Here is a 22,283-nt window from a genome sequence, read left to right on the forward strand (position 1 = left end):
AGAAGCAAACAGGAGCAAAAGAGAAGCACCTGGAATTGCTAATCCCTACATCTCTGTCATTGTCACATTTATGAATAAAACTGTAAAGGGCATCTAAACAAAGCTCCTTAGAGAAACAGTTAATGTGTTTGGTGAGGCAAAAGAAAGGCAGTATTCTTCTTCTTCCACATTCTCTGATTCATGCTCTGCATGCAACAGATTTGATGTCAACTTATCCTTGAATGATCCTAATTGTTTAGAGGAGATTCTGGTAGAAGTTGTAAGGGTAGAAGGCAGATTCCACTAGAGCAAGTCAGTTCATAAACATTTTTTTGACATATAGAATGTTTCCAAGGTATGTAGGGAAGAAGCATTTGGTCATTCTTGGTAACATATCAAAACAAAGAAATAAACAAAACCTAGATAGTACAAAATGCACAATAATGTTCTGCAAGAAGATGGAAAAAAGTTCTTTGGACATGGCCTTTCAACAAAAGGAGCATCTTTGCACCTCTTGAGACTTCTTGTGAGCAGATGTGCACTTTGCCTCAAGCACTTGCCTGTTAGTGAGCCTTGAAGGATATTTCCAAGAAATAAAGGTCATCATATAATAAAGGGGGTATTTTAAAAGGTGGAGGACTAAAATGTGCACATTTGGGGAGGTGACCACAGAAATAGATTTTAGCCAATGAGGGACATTGCACAAAATAGATAAATCATGCCAATAAATGTACAGATTAATATACAAATGAGTGTTTGTTTGGGAGGGCATTTGTTTTAGTGCTGCAAGGCAACACAATACTGCACATTCATAGCAATTTGCATAGCACTTTAAATACTTTGGCTCCAAACTAAGCAATCCTGGGATTTGTGGTTTGTGGAGACACTAAGAATCTTCTGATATACTTCACTAAACTGCAGTATTAAGATTTTCTGGCAGAGAATTCTAGGCACCTCATAAAACTACAAATCCCAGGATTCTGTAAGTTGGAGCCATGGCAATTGAAGTAGGATCAAAGATCAATCACTGTGGATACATCCAAGTCTCTCTGTGTTACAAAAAAGAGTAGGAATAAAATGTAGATAGGAATAAGAAAAACTCACCAAATCAAGACAGATTTACCCAGACCTTCCTACTGTGACAAGTTGTCTAAAACTGTGTGTGAAGTCTAGGATTTCATTTTTTGCCTTTCTGTCAATAAGACACCATTACCACTGTTCACGGGCTGAAGACTCCCACCCCCCACCCCCGGCAGCTTCTCTTCTATCCTCTTTCTGGTCAGTATATAGCATGACTGAGTTTTTCATTTAATATGTATTCTCTGCTTTGGTTCATTGACCATAGAAGTTTTACATTTGTATATTAAACCACCTTTTCCATTTACTGTCTCAGTAAATATCAAAACCCTTGTAGTTCCAAGTTATGCAATTACTTGTTATTTGGCCTACCTTCGCTTTGAAGAGAATTTTATACTTTTCTCATGCAAATGTAATATATAATAAGTACCTGAATTTGATCTTTAAAAATACCTTCTCTAATATATGAAAATCCATATCTCCACCCACGCAAATAGATATATAAAACATGCACTTATATTTGATGTTATGTGCAACGCACATTATCCTATGGCTTAACATGATTAACTGTTATTTGAAGTGAATTTCACATTCACCCCCCTCCCCTGCACCATAGTTTGAACATAAATTAAGTTTCAGCAGCTCCCTCTGAGTTTGAAAAGTTAACAGCTTGAGGAATAAATAATACTGGCCATTATAAAAGCTTCATAAGTTTACTTCTATTGAAGGGTATCAATTTAACACAATAGAAAATCTGACACAGTCCTCTCTCAACCAAGATGGTTGCAGATTTCATAAGTGAAACAAGTGGTGTGAATCACTCTGAGATACTTTATGAGACTTATTCAGGTACCATTTACCCATGCTACCTCTCTCCATCATCACTTTCTGAACATGCAAAGTTAAAACTCTGAAGAAAGAGAAACACCTAGTCACATGGGGAGGTGTTTGTACAGAGAATCTTCTTATAAACAGGGCCTTCTCTTCAGTCATCTTGCTTTCTGTGTGAGGAAAGTGGTAATGGCAGACAGGCTAAGCATATCCCCCTTCAAATGTTGACGCCTAGGATTTCATATTTTTCTTTCAGTAATGCATCATGGCCCTCCCTTTAGATGTGGGAATTATGAGGCCTTCCAGATGCAGTTGGAGTGTAACCTTCAGTAGTATAGTGCATGGTGAGGAATGCTCTGAGAAAGGTTGCATCCTAATATGTGAAAGGGATCTGGGAGTCCTAGTAGACTACAAGTTGAACATGAGTCAACAGTATGATGTGGCATCTAAAAAAGCCAATGCAATTCTAGACTGCATCAATAGAAATATAGTATCTATATTGAGTGAAGTAATAGTACCACTGTATTCTGCTTTGGTTAGACATCATCTGGAATCCTGTGTCCAGTTCTGGGCACCACAATTTAAAAAGGAGGGTGACAAGCTGGAGTGTGTCCAGTGAAGAGGGCGAGCAAAATGGTGAAAGGTCTGGAAACTATGCTCTATGAAGAGTTATTTAGGGAGCTGGGTATGTTTTGCCTGGAGAAGGGAAGGTTAAGAGGTGATACGACAGCCCTGTTTAAATATTTGAAAGGATATCACACTGAAGATGGAGCAAGTTTGTTTTCTGCAGCTCCAGAGAATAGGACCCAGAACAATGAAGACAATCTACAGGAAAAGGGATTTCACCTCCTGATATAAGAGCTGTTCAACAGTGGAATATGCTGCCACTGCCTCAAAATGTGGTGAAGTCTCCTCTGTTTTTAAACAGAGGCTGGGTGGCCATCTCTTGGGGGTGCTGTGTCGTATATTTCAGCATGTCAGAGGCTCGGACTTGATGACCCTTGTGTTCTCTTCAAAGTGTATGATGTAGGTTTCTAACAACATCTGGAGGGCTATGTGTCTACATATTATCAGTATAGCTGAACCATCCTCGTGCTTATCTTTTCTGTCTCACAAACAAATTCACCGCATTTTTCATGCAAGTTGGTAGAACGATGTCACTATTTCTTAGTTTATTTTATGCTACTATTTTTCTATGCTTCATGTAGAGCTGGGTGTATATTTCCTAGGGCAAGTCCCGGGCTGAAAAAGATTATGCTTTTAGCAGTCCACCAGCCTCCATGGAATACATTTTCAACTTCCCTCCCTTCAGCTTTGCAGTGATAACAGCAGTGAAGCACAAGGGAAAGAATGAAGATGGAGGACTTTTCTCCCCACCCTACCACCATGTTGATTAGATGACTATGAAAGATGTATGGAAGATATGGTTTCTTCCTTTTTTCTCCCTGAGTGCTTTTGCTACTTCTTGCACAACTGCCACAGAGTTAAGGGAGGTAGAAAGGGAGGAAGGGTGTGGCTGGGTTATGAGGTCGGCATCAATAGCTTTTGTGGATGAGAAGCAGAAAGAGATGGAGAAAGTGGAAATCTTTCATCTAATAGTGGCATCCCTATGGGGTGCATGTGGTATGGACTGCACCAGGTACAAAATATGATGATGATGATGATGATGATGATGATGATGATGATGATGATGATGATGATGATTTTCTTTCCTGCCTCTCCTCAAGGCTAGAGGTGGGGTACAACATGTCAAAATACAAACACAATTAAAAAAACACATAAAATCAGAAGTTAAAATACAATATTATAAAACCATTAAATACACTCATATAATACATTCTTTAAAATATACCAATTAAAAAGTCATGATTTAAAATTGACTGGGTAGGCCTGCTGAAAGAAATATATCTTTAATGCTGTTTTAAATGCTGTCAGAATTTTCAGCTATCGTATCTCCTCCAGCAGATCATTCCACAGTCTGGGGGTTGCCAACAGTCGGAGTTTCAGGCCACTTTTGTGCATTGTCTTAGTGGGCACACCTCTGCTCCAATGCCCTGTCCTCATAGAGGGTCGTAGATGTGACAGTGTGCATGATCAAAAGGGGTGGTCATCCAATGGGATGGCATCTAGGAAGCAGGCTGTCACCAGAGATGTGTTTGTGCAATGGTGCACAGGGATTTTACCAGCAGCGCAGCTTCATGTTGTGCCATGTGGTCATGGCTTGCACATGTGGGCTGCCTTGGGAGCAGATGGTGTGGTTAGTGGGGTCTCAGCCCACTCTCGGAAAAAGCAGCTTCAGGCCACTCTTTCCAGCCTGTCTGCTTCAGGTCTTTCAGACAGTCTGGAGCTAAGCTGTATAGGACTTTATGAGCTATAATCAGACCTTTGAATTGTGCCAAGGATTTCCAGAGATAAATCAAAAAAAGATTATCAGGCTGATTGTTCTATGCTAGGGATTAGGAATATTCACATTGCCTATGCTGGCTAATGCTCATTGGGGTTTACAGTCCAAGAACACGTATAGCTCTATACAGTCCCAATCCTTACCATTAATTGGCAATGTGATAGAAATGACTAATGGCAAAATGCATAAACATGGACTGTAAAACTATAAGTATTGTCCACTTTAATTTAAAAATAAAAAGTACATTGTTTGAAATGTTTCATCACAGCATGTTTTGAGAACTTATCATATGACTCTGTTATACTATTATTTCACTGCATTAGTCCCATTTTTGTTTGGAGCTTATAACTTCACACTGACTCTCCCAGTGCTGTACAGTTCTGGAATCATTTCTGGAAATTATTTTTCCCACTTGAAATAATACATTCATGATCCCGTACCTGGTAAAGTTTAGTGATCACTTTGGTACGAATGTCTTGTTCCGTTACATAGAGATGTTGGGAGCATAGTGGATGCATAGTAGGGATAGTTTCCTTGCTCCTCCCTTGGGGATTCCCCAGGGATCTCTAGTAGAGAAACCTCAGACTACTTCTTCTAAACTGGGAGGACACCAAGATTCTCAAGAGTTCTCTGTCCTCCAGTATGCTTTTTACATTGTTGCTGTTGCTGTTGTTATAGTTATATAAAGAGGGAGAATAGCACAATAGTACAGTTCTAATGTGGTCCTATTAAAGATTAAAGTCCAGAGAAACCATTGGCTTCAGGAAATTTTTAAAAAGTAAGTATACAAAAGCATAAAGAATAATTAATATACAAAACCAGAAACAGAGAAGTGTTGAGGGGCAAGCATGGGAAGGGGTTAGAAGTAGTATATATGATCTGGGCAGAAACTGAGGTGGTTCAATAGAACTGCCAATACATAATCACACACTTGTGTAATTGTGTGATTATAGCTGTCTGTGTATTTTTAAAAACCCAATCATGCAGCCAGAGGCAGAGTAAACAGAGTGGTGTAAATTGTAACCAAGCATCAAAACTGACAGCATTGAAGCACAAATACAATGATAGTGTAAAAGAGTACATTACCATCCCACATTTTTTTCTGGAAATGTGAGTTTCAAATGTAACAACCTGAAACGTGTGACTAGCATGATATGTACCCTCACATCCATCCAGTGGGCAATAGTGGTAGTGGTGATGCCCTTGACCAACAAAAAGACACATTCATCATCATCAAAGCTTCTCAGTCTTCTTCATCGGGCCAAGGTGATAAAATAGCACACTGGGGGGGAAAGGGGATGATGCATTCTACTTTGTATGTTATAGGAAGTATGTGTACAGTGGGCCCTTGTAGCCACTGGGGTTTGGTTCCGGGACCATCCATAGATACCAAGATCCATGGATGCTGAAGTCCCATTAAATACAATGACATAGTAAAATGGTATCACTTACATAAAACAGGAAAATAAAGGTTTGCTATTTGGAATTTATACGTTTTTGGACATGTTCAGCCATGGGTGCTTGAATCTATGAATAAAGAATCTGTGGATACAGGGAGACAACTATAGTTAAAAAGTAGGGTCTCCCCATGACTGCTGACTGGGAACAAAGACAATAAAATTGAGGCAGCTTGGCTTCTCCATTTGATGTTACAAAACACTCTTTTTTGAGAGCTGTATGTGCATTTATACATTTATTTTCAATAATTTTGATACACACACACACACACACAGAGGGAGACAGAGAGAGAACACAATTTCACAAACATTAAAATTATATTCCAAGTGTTAAAGACAACATCAACATCAACGAGCTTCAGACAGTATTGTCCAATGAAAGAACTTTTGCCACATTTAATAGCCTGTTTTCAGGAAACAGGAAAAACTCCTCCCCATCTACTTATAAACTCTGTGCCCCCCCCCCCACAACTCTCTGTATGTTGGTTATTAAGAGCACAGGACTATAAGGCCAGTAACAACCCTAAGAAAGAGCCAAGAGAGAGAGAGAGAGAGAGCGTTTAGTGCTGAAAGAATTAGGTGGTATGTATAAGAAATGACCGTTTGAATTATTAAATCTTCCATTTTTTTGCCATATACCATCAAAAATAATACATACCATTTGCTATACAGCAACAAAAAATGGTATTCCAGTGCAGGATAAGGTGGAGCAAAGATGACTCCTTGCTACTTTCTTCCTGTGAGTGAATAGTCATTACTTATAGTGTTGTTTGCCATCAAAGAACAAACAGACAAGCATGCAAACTAGTAACCTGTTCTGACCTTCTACTCTTTGGTCCCTAGGGAATCCTTTTAAAGAGAAAAACATTGATTTTTTTACATCAGACAGTTATATATCACAACTAGTAGTAAATTGCCCATGATTCCCTGTATTATGTTCCCCAGGGAGCCTTCTGTAAGGAGAAACCAGTGATTTTGACTTTTCAGCTGTGGATTTGCCCTTAAATTACGTCTTTTATAGTCTTTGTCCATACAGCATCTATAACAGAAAACTAATGGAGGGGAGGGAGAAAGAAAGAAAAACATCTTAACACCAGCAAGGTCTGAGAAAAACAGCTTCTTTGCCTTTTGATCCAGAAGAAAATTTCATGTGGTAATATTTCTTCTTTCATTTTTGTCCAACCAAAAGTGATGCACAGGAAGTGTAAATGATAAATATCCCATCTTCTGAGACCCACATGTTTTGTAGGCTCAGAGTTTTACCTCACTTCTCTTGCTGTCTCTTTGCAAACACAAACCTCTATAAAGTGCACAAAGGCCTTTCAGTTAAAAGTAGAAATGAAGTCATTTCAGCCAGGAAAGGATGGAGCAGGTTCCAGAAAAAGAAGCCAAAATTGACTTTATTATCAATTATTTCTTTAGTAATATGTGCAATCTTTGTAAAGTTTAGGTCAATCTTTTTTATTTTAAAAATCTCCCTGTAGATAGGTAATTTGTAAGTATATTTCAATGAGAAAGAAGAAAGATTAAAATTGAGTAGTTGGAGGCTGGTGGCTTCCATGTCTCCTCTTAGTTTTACTGCACCCTAGTAGCTTTTAATCTAAACTTTAAAGGAGTTATTCAAAGTGCTGAGCACTATCAACTCAATAGGTTCAGCTCCTTAGATAGTTCTTTTAAAGCCTGAAATCCTGAACATATTGGTTCCCTGCACCATTAACAGGGAAGATACCAGCCATAACTGGACTCAGTGATTTGCTGAAGGTGACTCAATGGTTGCAGATTTCATAAGTGAAAAAAGTGGTGTGAGTCACTCTGAGATACTTTATGAGACTTATTCAGGTGCCAGTTCATGGCAGATGTACGATATGTATCTAGATCATGCATGTCCAAACCAGAGTCCCTACAGATTGTACAGCTATATATTATTTACCAGGAAACTAAAAACCATTTGACTTATGGAAGAAACTATGACAATTCATGTTGTTAAGGGAAATGTTATGTTTTTGGACCAAAGTTCTCAGAATGCTTCAGCCAGCACCATTTTGAAAATAAACCCTTGTGGTATAAACCCAGCGCTGAGGAGCTTCGGAAGTCTTCCGACCGAAGCAAAGGACACTCCTCAGTTCTGAATGGGGATAGTTTGGCACCGGGCGATGGAATGAGGCCATTTTGAGGATGCTTTGAGATGTGGTAAAATTCATTTTTCCTCAGACTAACGAGGCCCCGAACGCCCTCTTCCCATGCCCATAACAGGGGGAAATGGGTGCGATAAGCTTCCCAGACAGTGTGGTAATTCAGAGCTTTAAAATCAGCCTTCAGGCCCTCACCATATGGTATCTAGTCATCTGGAAATAAGTGCTGCAACTGAGGTACAATATATGTGTATGAAAATGTAAATTGGTGATGTGTACGTTTCTCATAGAATTAGCGCTCTTGCTCATTCCAGCTTTCTATGAGTAGAAACCATCCGATAATCCCATTTCCATCACTGGAACAACTAAATTTTGTGCCCAAGATGCAAGGAACCTTTTACAAAGACATTTAACATTTAAATAAAATTAAACACACAAAAGATCATAAACAAACACTACATAATGTGGGAAGATTCTGTGCTACTGAGGCAGAGTTGCTGGTGTACAACTACAGACCCCGAAATACATCAAGCTCTGAAATGTTGCCAAATCAAATATTGCCCACCTGGAATCCATTTCTTCGGGGATTAAAATGAAATACAAACAATCCTGATTATTTTTTTAATAGTAACTGTCTTTTTGTAAAAGACAAGGTGCAGAAGCAAATGGCAATATGCCCCTATCCCAACTGACTTCACCAAATGTGAACTAAGAAGAAGAGAAACAGTTGTGAAAGATGAATGTAATGAGCTCTCTAGTGTCTCCCTCTCCTGGTTCCTAGACCCACTGTCTTAAATGAAAACACATCTAAAATTTGAAATATAACAGCTACAAAAGTGTTGAATAACTTCTATACACCTACATATGTGTGGTAATAAAGTCAAAATATGACTGGGACATTTGTTCTTAACAAGGTCTCTCATTTTAGTCATAGTTTGTTACATCTTGAACCTTGAGATTCTTGGATGTAAGGCCTTGTTGTTGCAGAAAGCAGATCAGATAAAACTGGCTGAATGATAACAAGTTTAGACTGCAGACCATGCATTTAAATGCTCCTTCATTTCAATAAAATACTTGCATTTAGTGATGAAAATTTTAGTGAAAAACATTGAAAGGTGAAATCTCTGAATTATATATTTCACTGAAGCTATCTACGGGCATGTCTATATGGGGCAATTACACCGTTTCTCCCCATCCTCACTGCAACCTGTTTAAATGATGCAAGATTAAAGCCCTAATTTGGGTGCAGTGTGGGGTGCAGAGGTAACAGAGATATCTCGAGCAGCTCTGGGGCCAGAATACCCTGGGAACAGCCCAGAGTATTCTGGCCAGTGTAAATGAGCCCTCAAATCTACCTTATCATCTAAAACATGGGTGGGCAACTGCCTTGGACAGGAGCCTATTTTGCCCTAGATGCTCCCCATGGGTTGCATCCCCCCCCACAAGAAGTCTCATTACTTCCATTTTTCTCTGCTGTCCATCTCAAAATGTCTGTCAGAATTGTCATTGTTTCACTTCCTCTCACCATTTTGAGGTGGACTACAGAGGAAATTGGAGGTATTAGGGGCAGTAGGAGGTATTGGGAATTGTGTGGATGGTGATATTTTCAAACGTTTTCATGTGTTTTCTTTGTGGTGGGAGCTTCTGTGTTATTTTGAAGCAAACAATTATCTGTCTGAAAATCAAGCCAAATTTTTTATTAAAAACATTGTTGGGGTTAGGGGGCCTTGAGGGACTGAGAAGTTCTGGAGCTGAAAATGTGGGCTTCAGGAGCCATATGTGGCCCACAGGCTATATTTTCTTAGGAAACTATCACATTAGGAATGGGACGTCATTGTCCTGTCCCTGTCCTTGTCATGGCCAGAGAAGATCATCTCTCAGAGGTTGAGGAGGAGGACGAGCCTCCTCCAGAGCAAGAGCTAATTGAGGCTACACCAGGTGGCAATCCTGCTCTGCCAGGTCCCAGCTGTGCTCTCCCAGCCCCAGAGGAGGAGGCCCAACCAGGTCCTAGTGCTAGTGAGAGGCCTCCTGTGGTGCAACAGCCTAGTGGTGACTCTGGGGAGGAAGCTTGCCTGGATGTGCCTGCTTACAAACAGAGAAGGGCTGAGAGTGCTTGCAGGCGCAGATCCAAGAGGATTGCAGAGAGGCAATTAGCCAGCCAGCCTCGGGTAGCACGGGGGAGAGTTTCCCTTACTTAAGCTGTAGAGAGGCCTCCACTCAGTGCCAGAGTTCATTGCATGATCCCTTGGTGTGATTGCTGCTGGCACTGTTTCCTTGTATCTTGACTCCTTGTTGCTTTGACCTTGGACTGGACCCTTGTTAACTTCTGGCTGCTTTGACCGTGGACTGCTTTGACTACTCTAACTCCCAGTATCCTGACTTCGGCTTGGCTTTCGGACTGCTCTGACTTCTGGTATCCTGACTTTGGCTTGGCTTCTCCGGCTACTCTCACACTTACTCCTTGCAGGGTCTGTGTCCTGCTTCCACTTGCTGGACTAAGCCATTCTTATCGGCGTGTGTCTGTGTGTGCTGGCTGCAGTCCAGGACAGTCCTATCCTTTCTGCCTGATCGTGGGAAGCACTTTCACACTTGACCCACACTTGATCCAACAGGGATGTGTGAGTGAGAGTGATAGTGCAAATCACTTTCACAATGCAGCAAGCTGAAAATGATTTCAGCCATTAGCTGAAAGTGCTTTCAGCTGTCATTTGTAGTCTTTTGTTTTAATGGCTTAACCCATTAATACCATGATGGCTGAAAGCACTTTTCAGCCTGCTGCAGTGTGAAAGTGACTTCCGTAATCACTTTCACTCAGGTCATGGATAGGATAAATCCAGGGGACTTCTCTTTCTCTTTCCCCTTGTGATACTCTCCCTAATATAAAATATCAGTTAATTTTTTCATCTATTTTTTCAGAAAATATTTTAAATTCTATTGATATCACTATTGATGTTGCTAAAATGATTTATGCATTAGGTATCATCCATAATCCATATTTCTTTTAAAGTGGGCATGGCACAGAGACGCATGTAATCTTGGGAAACAACAAGTAATTTATTTACACAGTATCAGAATGGACAAAGTAAGGCATCAAATCAGTGGTCTCGGGTGGTCAGACCTCGTCTTCTGTCCCCTTATCTGTTGGAGTTCCTCAGGGCTCTGTTTTGGGTCCCCTTCTGTTCTCTTTATACACACTCTCCCTTGGCAAACTTATCAGTTCTTTTGGTTTCTCCTACCATCTTTACGCCGATGATACCCAGCTGTACCTTTCCACCCCTAATCTTTCACCAGAGCTAGAGCAGCAAGTGTCATCCTGTTTAACAGCTGTCTCCCACTGGATGCACCATCGGCGTCTGAAGCTCAATATGTCCAAGACTGAGCTTCTTGTTTTCCCTCCTAAGCCCACCCTTCACTATTCCTTTTCTATTTCCGTCAATAACATCTCGATCCAGCCAGTCCAGGAAGCCCGCAGTCTCGGTTTCATCTTTGACTCCTCTTTGTCATTTATCCCACAGATCCAGACTACAGCCAAAGTCTGTAGATTTTTTCTCTATAATATCGCCAAAATCCGTCCATATCTCTCAGCTTCTACCGCAAAGACACTGGTCCATGCCCTAGTGGTCTCACGATTAGACTACTGTAACCTCCTCCTGGCAGGGCTTCCTCTCTCTCACCTCCACCCATTAATTTCTGTTCAGCATTCAGCTGCACGCATTATTTCACTCGCTCGCCATTATGATCATGTCTCCCCTCTGTTGTCTTCCCTTCACTGGCTCCCTCTTCCTTTCCGCATCAGGTACAAACTTTTGCTACTCACCTTTAAAGCCCTGCATGGGCTGGCCCCTCTTTATTTAACTGATCTTCTCTCTCCCTACATCCCTACTCGCACTCTCCGCTCTGGTAGCCAAAATCTCCTCTCTCAACCCAGGATCTCCTCTGCCCCGTCCCGGATCCGTCCCTTCTCTCTAGCTGCCCCTCATTCCTGGAACCTTCTTCCTCTGCATGCACGGCTCATCACTTCCCTAACCAGCTTTAAAGCTGAGCTGAAAACCACATTGTTTAGGGAAGCGTTCTCAGGGAATTTGTGATTGTTATCTGGCTGTCTGACAATATTTGATGTGATGTGATTTGTTTGATATTTGATGTTTTAAATCTGTTTTTTCCTTTCTATATGGTAATTTTATCTATTCCTCTTTTAATTGTTATTATCTTAGAATGTACGCCTTGGGCAGGATTTTACTTACTCCTAATTTTACCGACTTTGTACAGCGCTGTGTATAATTACAGCGCTATAGAAATAAAGTTTAATAATAATAATAATAGTATATGTTAATTTATAAATATATATACAAATTCAGGAATCATTGCTATTATTTAAATAAAAATATAGGAGATTATCACACATTTTAATAACATGGCTTACCTTTCCCAAACTGAAGTCTAATTTGGGCTTCATCGGGGTCCTATCACATTGCTTTTGTTGCCAAATCCACTATCTGAGTACTACCTGGTTGCAGCCCGTGTCCCTTTATGCACTTTGGCAGGCATTTTTCAAAGCTGGAAAGTTCCTGACTTTGAAAAATGGCCACCGAAGCGCATTAAGGGACCCAGGCTATAGCCAGGCTTTACTCAGATGGCAGATTCGGAAGCAAAAGCCATGTGATAGGACCTGGATGCAGCCCAAATTAGACTTGAATTTGGGAGAGGTGAGTTGCATTATTAAAATGTGTGATAATCTCATAGTATAGCTCCCTCCAGTGGTGAACTGTGATTGGTGCATTCCCATACAGTTGGCTCCTTGTGCAATCAATCAAAACCTATTGGTTCAAATTCAATTGTTAGAATAGACCCACTGAATCAACTGCTGAATGTTATATCAGAATTCATATAAATCCTATTGATTAAATGGGTCTGCTCTACTTCGGATTAGTAGTTGGGTTTAATTCACTTTCTAGCTATTCCATTTTGCCTTCCTAAATGCAATTTTTGTGGTGAGAAGGGATGGGGGGAAGGTAAAAGAAATGGGGAAACTTAGAAGAGAAATGAAAGAAGTTATCATCTGGACTGCCCATTAAATTATGTGAATGAGGTTGGGTGATTGCGTTATAAAAATGTTGTCTGGAATGCTACCCATTCAGTTTGGTTTCCATATGCTACATGTTAATAGGCAATTTTGAGGTCCCTACTCTGCCTTTTTTTATTCTTTAATTTAGGCAGTTCTTTAAGTATAAGGTATCTTAAAACAAAAAGCTGGCCTCCAACAGCCCTTCACAAAGAACATTATCTTGTATGTAGTAGTATATATGGCCACCCTATTACAGAACAAAGACAATACAGTAGTTTTCATGGTTGGCATGGTTAAGATATATTATATATAAATTATATATTATGTATTTTTATTTAAATCAAAAATACTTGTTAGAATAACATTTTGGTAATGAATGTAAAGTTTATGATACAGAATTTGCTGATGAGTCACATTAGTCTCTCTCAGGACTGTTTTTCCCCTCTCTCTATCAGTTAAAATAAATATAACAAGAAGGAATGGCTTGATACTGTTTAATCTCAAACCCTTTCTCTTAGATATCAATACTCATGATTTGAAAAACCACCAAATTATTATATGGGTGGCGATTGTCAGTAAATGTGCAGTTCTCCATATTCCCTGCATTGTTCCTCCATTCGAAACCACCTGTAGATATTTTGAATCACTAATGACCATAGGCGGGATACAGACCGCCAATTTGGGGTGAGCTGCAGCCGCCCCTTTGCACCACGTATTGGGGCCAGGGCAGTCACAGCGGCAGCCCAAAGGCCCCAATATGGCACTTTTCAGGACTAGGGAGGAATGGCAAAATGCCGCTCCTCCCTGGACCCGAAAAGGGGTGTCCTTGGGGCTTCATGCCCCAGGACACCCCAGGAGCCACAGCCACTTGGCCCCTTTCCCCCGGCGCCATTCCCGCAGCAATCTAGTTTCCGCTGAAATGAGGTGACCTCCGGGAAGGAGCTTCATTTCAGAGCTCCTTCCGGCACCGCTGAAAGGGCATCACAAGTGCCCTGCGGCGGCGCCAGGACGTGATGGCCATGCTGTGCCATTTGGTCGCGGTGCAGCCATCATGTCAAAATGGCGGTGCCCATGTAGACAGGGAGCTGCCATTTTGATGCCTTGGCGACATGCTAGGGTTAGGGAGTGTCTAAAAAAGATGCTCCTGGGCAACCCTAGTACGTCGCCACGACGTACTAAAAGGCCCATCTGTACAGGGCCATAATTTCCACGAGGACTATTGAAATGGTTACATCAGGTGGGGGGAGCACAGGGGATTTTCCCTTTGCCCCATGACAAATCCTGCCAGAGTGCCTAACTTATATGACAGTTGTGAAATGTCTGCCTCCTGATAGTGTAACAGGACAAAGGTAGCACTCATGCATGGAGCTCTTCCCCAGATGGAGGGGTAGGTTTGAGAATGGCTCTACTTTGGAGTCAGGGCCCACATACTGTGGCTTGGAGGGACTGGTTGTCAAGTGGGTTGGTTGATGTCCTCCCTACAGCAGCCCTGTCTAAGTTCCCATAGTATCCTTCCCCAGTCCTTGCAGGCCAGCAAGAAACCTTGCATACTACTCTGCCACTGAGCACTGGAATGAATCTGTCCATGGAGACTGCTTGCATGGGAAATGGGAGTATGCGGTTGGGCAAGCCAGCCTAGTGTGACTTGGACATCTGAGAACACTGTTGCTTTGCTGAAACTGCCTAGACTGAGAAAAGGGAAAGAAAAGGATGAGGTTCACCTGCAAGAAACCCAGAACACTGGAGGAGGAGGAGGTGGAAGAACTGAAGGAGCAAGGAGGGAAGATTTTGCAGTGGATGCTTCTATTTGTTTTATAACAAAGAGTGGGGAGAGCTGTTGCCCACACTACAATCTTCTCCTCCCCTCTCTCTTTAGTTAAGGTGGAAATCTGCAGTCTGTTCTCCTCCTTTTACACAGGGTTTTTTGTTTTTGTTTTTGTTTTTTTTTTTTTTTGTGCAATGGCAGTATCAGCTGCTATTGTGGCTTCCTTCTCTTGTGATCTCCATGACTTTCCATGTATGTGCGAGAGGGGGGCAGTCTTCATGTGATGTGGGCAATAGTGCTTCTTTTTCTGCCTCATGTAGTGGGAGAGCTTGGGCCTGCTTCAACCATCCACTCAACCAATTTCTAGACCGACAAAAATATGTTTCCATAAATTTTCTGGAAAATGGTCTACAATTTAGCTTCCTTCTTTTTGCACCATTTTGGCTTTAAAAAAATAAATAAAGGCTCATGGCAAGGGGGTTGCCCCTCTCCCCTACCCGCTGGCCCCTGAAAAATACATTCTTTTCAGGCTTGGGCTTTCATAGCTTCCTGACTTGTGTGCCCTCTAAGCTTTCCATGAAACCAATCTTAACACATATTAAACTGAGCTTGCTAATTTACTACATACATAAATGCAAGCAAAACAAGCACATCCACTAAGAAAAGTCTCATAGATAAAAGGGAAAAGAGACTAGCTGAGCATAAGATTTATTTTAGACAAATCAGAGCAGTCAGTGCAGTGGGATGCCAAGAAAATTGGCAACTTCTTTTTAGCAGGACAGAATTCACTTCTGCTCTAGTCTCTTACACTAACTTGTTCGTACTCTGGCCTATATAGTTTATTGCTTCTTAGGACTGTTTCATCATGAAACCCGTGCAAGGTTTATCTCTCACACACGATAATCTTGTTATAGACAATCTGGTTATTGAATGTCCTCAACAAAGAACAATCTTGTTAATAGCTAGCCTGCTCAAAGATGTGTCACTTCAAATCCATCTTGCCCAGGATCTCAACTTACACATAAATGACCTCATTTGTAGCTCCCCTTTTCCAGACTGATGATGGCTGTTCTGTATTGAAGGGGGAAAAGAAACCTTACAAAAAGGCTTACTTGGTTTGTTGAATTTATTTCACACAAAAATAGTGAGAAGGAATGGTATAGTAACAGTTATCCTTCTACCTATGGTGCGAGTGGTGTCCTGCTTTTCTTTTCTTTTTTCACTTTTTCTTGAATTATTCCATTCATTAATTTTAATATAAGTGAAAAACACTCAAAATAGTTCTTCATATCATTCTGCACATCAAAAGGACAAAATGGAATCATGCCAGCTTCAAAGCACTACAACACTTTCTTGGTGGTAGGAATGGAAAGTTATATAGGTACTCAGTACAACACAGAAGAAAATATTAAGTTATACTCTTAAGAAGGCTTGATGGTAATTAGTGAAAAGTTACTTTTCCACATGCCTCTGTCAAGACCTTTGGTGCAGTTCAATACATGTGTAAGGCAATTGTTTAAAAAGAATATTTTTCCAAATACACAATACTACACTTGTGTGGTGTACTATCTTCCATTGTTCTCTATGATGCAGTTATCTTGGGAGAGAGGGGTGGGAAATGTGAGACGTTGCTTATGCAAACTGAAAGATATTCCAACTCTATGATTCTAAGTCAAATTTAGGGATAGTTGGGTCTGTCAAACCTGAACTAGACTGTTTAATGGTTGATAATGCTGGTGATTCTGTTGAAGCCTTGGTAAATACATGGAACACTGATCTTACCAGGGCTATCGACATAATTGCTCCCAAGTGTCCTTTCCAACCCGCTTCAAATCGGAAACCCTGGTACACCAGACAGCTGAAGAGCATGAAGTGGGTGGGACAATGACTAGAGTGCGATTGGTGGAGAACTGGACTCTTATCTGACACAACTCATCATAAGTATTTTCTTTATTCTTATATTGCATCTGCAAAGTGTCGTTCAGCAGAGCTGTTTAGGGTGGTGAGGGAACTGATGGTGATGACATCTACTCAGAACCCTCTATTTAATCCAACAATAGCCTGCTGTGATGCATTTAACATCTACTTTGCAGATAAAATCTCTCAGATAAGAGTCCACTTGGACACCAATGTTGGAGCAAAATCAACTGATGAAGTGTCCAGTGAATCTGTTTATGAGATTGGACTGGATCATTTTGAGCTTGTGAGCACTGATGACGTGGACAAGATCCTTGGAAGGGTGAGGAAGACAACATGCTCTCTTGATCACTGCCCATCATGACTCGCCATCCAGGGGTGATGCCTTGATGGCACTTCTTAGACGTGTCATCAATGCATCCCTTGGGGAAGATTACGTACCATCTTCTCTAAAGGAAGCTCTCGTTAGACTGTTCCTGAAAAAAAATATCTCCTTGACCCCCTGGACATGAAAAATTACAGGCTTGTTTCCCATTTGCCATTTTTGGGCAAGGTGATCAGAAGAGCTGTTGTTCTTCAGCTCCAAGTGGTCTTGGATGAAGCCGATTATCTAGAACCATTTCAAACTGGCTTCAGGACAGGATATAGGGTAGAGACTGCCTTGGTCGCCTTAACTGATGACCTTCGTCTAGGCATCAACAGAGGGAGCGTGACCCTGCTGGTGCTTCTAGACCTCTCAGTGGCATTCAATACTATGGATCATGATATCCTCTTGGAACGCCTGAGAGAGTTAGGAAATGGTGGCACTGTGTTGCAGTGGTTCCGGTCCTTCCTCTCGGGCAGGTTCCAGAGGGTGATGCTTGGGGACAGTTGCTCTTCAAAAATGGAGCTTAACTGTGGCATCCCTCAGGGCGTCATCCTGTCCCTGATGCTATTTAACATTTATATGAAGCCACTGGGATAAATCATCTGTAGACATGGGCAGGGTTTTATCAGTACACTGATGACACCCAAATATATTTCCACATGTCTTGGGCATCGGCTATGAGGACAGATGGCATTTCTCCCCTCAATCAGTGTCTTGAGGCATAATGGACTGGATGAGGGAAAACAAGCTCAAGCTGAATCCAGACAAAATGGAGGTACTGACAATCGGGGGCCCCAAACTAGGTATCGTGTTGCAACCTCCAGTCCTAGAGTGGTTCACGCTCTCCTCCAAAGGACTGTGTTCATAGTCTGGGGGTGCTTCTTGATCCATCGATTCACATGAGAAATCTGGTGAATATGACAGTCAAGAGCGCCTGTTATCAGCTTCAGCTGGTACGCCAGCTGTGCCCTTTGCTGGAACCGAGGAACCTCGAAACTGTAGTACACACACTGGTAACTTCAAGACTTGATTTTTGCAATGCGCTCTACATGGGGCTACCCTTGTGCCTAGTCCAAAAACTTCAACTGATACAGAATATGGCAGCCACATTGATTACTGAAACATCCAGGAGTGACCATATAACACCAATACTAACGTGACTCCACTGGCTGCCTATTAGTTTTTGGTCACAGTACAAGGTATTGGTTATCACCTTTAAAGCCCAACATGGCTTGGGCTCAAGTTATCTAAGAGATCGCCTACTTCCATATAATCCGCTCCATATACTCAGGTCCTCTGGGAAGAATTTATTGCAACCTATAAAAACCAGACAGACTGCGATTTCCCAGAGGACCTTTTCTGCAGCCTCTCCCAGTCTATGGAATCATTTGCCAGATGAGATCCATCAAATTACCAATTAGACAGCTTCAAGATGGATCTCTTCCGGCAGGCTTTTCCAGAATAAAGTACTTGGCCATAAATGTGATGACTATCCCACTGTTATTGGTTTTTAATAGTTATATAATTTTAAATCTTACATTGTTTAATTTTTTTTAAAGGGGGGATACTTTGTATATATGGATGTACTATTTTAACTGTTTTAAGCCACTTTGATTGTTTTAACAAAAGGCAGGGTAGAAATAAAAGTTTTATTTATTATTATTTAACTCATTGAAGATCTCATTCTTCTAATGCCAAGCTCTTACAGCCCAGTTCCATCGACTTTTCTTTCCATGCAACGAAATCCATATTTATTCCGCATTTTTAACTGTATGACTTTTCAGAGCTTGGAAGTTACTTTTTTAAATTAAATACTTTTATTAATATTAAGAAAATAGAAAAAAATTACATATGCTTTTAAAACATATAAATGTTTTCTCCTTATACAAAACATATAAAACAGTAGCTAGCTCTAAAAAAAAAAAAATCACCGTCTCTTGAAGCTGCAGATTTTCCATCTGGGAATGGTGGAGAGTTCCACCCTGCAGAATTGGTACATTTCAAATAGCATGGTTTGCTCTTTTGGAAGATTTCTTCCAGCTTGGGACTCTTCACACTGCCAAATAAAGTCTTGATGTCAGGTGAATTGTAATAGTGATGTAGAATTGTTTGGCTTAGTTCATTTCCAGTAACTCATGAAGGGATGGGCTTGCGGGGCTGGCTATCATCATCTGTTGATTCATCACTATTCAAATCCATTCCATAATCATTTAACTTGGGCTGTTTGTGGATTTGTGGTGTCATCTGGTATGAATTACAGACTGGTGAGTTCTCAATATCTGCTGTCACATTCAATTGTTTCTTAGCAGCCTTTGCTTCAGCCTCTGCTTTCTGTTGTTCTTCTTGTTTCTGCTTTTCCTGCAGTTTCCTTTCTTTCTCCTCCACCTCTTTTCTTACTCTCCTTCTCTTTAGCTGCTGCTAAAACCTCTCTCTGCAAGCGAGCAGCCTTCTTTTTCTCTTGTAGTTCACACTCCCGCAGTGCTTGCAGCTTTTCCTGTTCTTTCTTCTGCAGTTCTTTCTCAGCGATCAAATTTTTCTCCCTTTTGCGTTCTGCCTGATGCTGTTCTGCAACTTGCGAGCTTTCACCTGCTCCTCTTCTTTCTTTTTCTTTCAATTTTTCTCCTTATGCTGAGCAAGCTTTTCCTCAGTCGTTTCTTCTCTTCTTCCATCTGTTCTACCAGCTCCCAAACCTGTAGCACCTTGCGAAGATGCCCTTCACACTTCCACTTCATATCTGCCAGTCGTCATCTCTTTTCCTCTTGTAATTTCTGTTTTTGATATTGTTCAGCCTCTTGTTTTTTCCTGAGATTTTCATACCATTGCTTCTCCTTTTCCTGGAAAGTGGTCGCTAAAGGAGTGTTTTGCTTGAGGGATGATTTTATAGTGGTGTTTTGGCTGACAGAGCCTGAGGTCTTCGTGAGCATTTTGATCTTGTGCACTGTGCGCATGAATGTCTTGACTGAGTGGACAACCTTGCTTTCAAGACATGGAGAAGATGGAGCCTTTTTTCTTGGTAGAGACAGCTTATCTTCTGTGTATTGTTCATCCTCTGTCTCACCAAGTGCTCTCTTATAGCTTGCCTTTATTCCAACTTTCTTGGATGACTTTTGCACCTCTTCACTGTTTACAGAGCTGCTCAAGCTTGGATGCGTCGAACAGCTGATAACCGCTGGTCTGATATATGCTTCAACCAAATCTTGACAAAAGATTTGTGGAACATCATTTCCTTTCTGACAGTTAGTGAGCACTGTTCAACCAGAGACGCTCTGAAGTTTTGGGACGGCCTATCCCTTCAGCTTTGATATACTGATTGACGTTTTGGTGTCTGTGGCCTTTCAATTAAATTTTCTATAACTTCCATCTCAGAAATGCAACTTTCTTGGACCTTGACAGAAACTGTGTTGTCTAGTGTGCTAGGTTCTTTACTTTCACTAGTATTGGCTGACCTGAGAGCTGAAGATCTAGTTATATGGCAACATGGTTACATGTTTTCTATGGCGCATTACAGACCGCCTGTTTGGGGCGGCCTGTAGGCGCGCCTTTCCCTGTCAGATTCGGTCCTAACCTGCCAGAACGGCAGCCTCCGAGGTCCTGATCTGCCGCTTTCCAGGCCGCGGGGAAGCGGCAAAAGGCCGCTTTCCAGTGGCCTGGAAAGGGGTGTCCTTGGGGCTTCATGTCCCAAGGACACCCGACGGCAGCGGGGAGGAGGAGAAAGGGGCCACTTGGCCCCTTTCTCCTTTGCGTCACTGGCACGGCCATCTAAAGGCTGCGCCAGCTACGCAAACCGCGGAAGGAGCTCTGTTTCGGAGCTCCTTCTTGCGCCGCGGAAAGGGTGCTCTATGCGCCCTCATGCGGTGTGACGACATCACAACTGCACTGCCTCGTTTGGAGGCGGCGCGGTGGTGACGTAGTCATGGCGGTGCCCATTTGTATAGTGTGCCGCCATTTTGTATGGACTGGGTCCGTACTAGGGTTAGGTGTGTGCATAAGGTACGCACTTTGCCTAACCCTAGTACGTCCCCAGGATGTACTTTACGCCCGTTTGTAATGGGCCTATGTTAGGTTTTGTTAGGTCTAAATCCTTTTGGCTAATTTGTTCTGAAGATGATGACAGTTTGCCATGTCTTTTTGATGATCCAACATTGTTGGATGACTTTTGCACCTCTTCAATGTTTTCAGAGCTTCTCACTTTGCGCTCTTAATTTTGCTGACCCTCTTGAGTAGCTGCAGTGATACGGGCTTTATGTGAATGCAGGAACATTCTGATGTTTTGATGAACCAAAAAAACTCCAAAGATGAGGGCTGCAACAAGAAGCAGGGGTGACTTGGCCTGGGTTTAATTACAGCTTTTAAGACTTCCAATCAAAGACAACTTCAGCCTAAATGAAAAAGAAGCAACAGATGAACGAATCAATGAAGCATCCCATCAGAAGTTACATTTTAGACTACAACTCCTGGAATCTCCCAGTCTGACTGAATACTTGATGGGATATCACCAAGAGAAAGATTATCACATCAGACCCATGAGACTTGCATGGCCTGAAATAATGTGAAATGGTGAAATTGCTTCTCTCAAAAGGAAATTTGGACGACTCTATACAGGGTTTTCCCTCCATGCAGCCCAGACACTTCCAGTCATTAGACTACTGTTTGGATAACAGCATGACTGCCTGACAATAACTAGATTTGCTCTTGTATATTGATCTATCTGTGATAAAGAGTAGATTAACAATGAGCATCAAAGTATGGAAGAACCTAATTAAAGACATTGCATTTGCCTGGATGGTCCATTCCAAAAGCTTCATTGCTTTAGTATTTTTAATTGCATACATGTACTTTTTTCTGGGTTCTATGGGGTAAACTGTAACTGAATATTGTAAACACAATTTCACTTTAAATTTCAATACACACACACACACACACACACACACCAATACAAATTATATATTACATTTGACACATATGCACTATCCCAGGCAGCCAATGAAATGCTAGTGCAGAACTTGACTGCAGGAGTCTTCTGCCTGTGCTATACAGTGTTAATAATAATAATAAAATTTATTTATATACTGCTTTTCCAAATTCCAAATTCGATCACAGCAGTGTACAACTAAAAAATAATACAAAGAAACACTCAACAACAACATGATAAAAAACATCCCAATACAATAAAAACTATAAACATACAACTATTAAAATCACAAGAACCAAACTAGCTGGATAAACAATTGTATATCAGAGGGAGAACAACATCAGGACACATGGGGGAAAGCTTGTCGGAAGAGAAAG

General features: G+C 41.4%; 1 pseudogene; it reads right to left on the reverse strand.

Moving 5' to 3' along the window:
* LOC149323850 (uncharacterized) overlaps positions 1–22,283 on the reverse strand; it is a 41,825-nt pseudogene that overhangs the window by 9,798 nt on the left and 9,744 nt on the right.

This window comes from Sceloporus occidentalis, unplaced genomic scaffold (assembly GCF_023333645.1).
Source record: "Sceloporus occidentalis isolate IW3139 unplaced genomic scaffold, rSceOcc1.0.p SCAF_1, whole genome shotgun sequence".
Classification (NCBI taxonomy): Eukaryota; Metazoa; Chordata; class Lepidosauria; order Squamata; family Phrynosomatidae; genus Sceloporus; species Sceloporus occidentalis.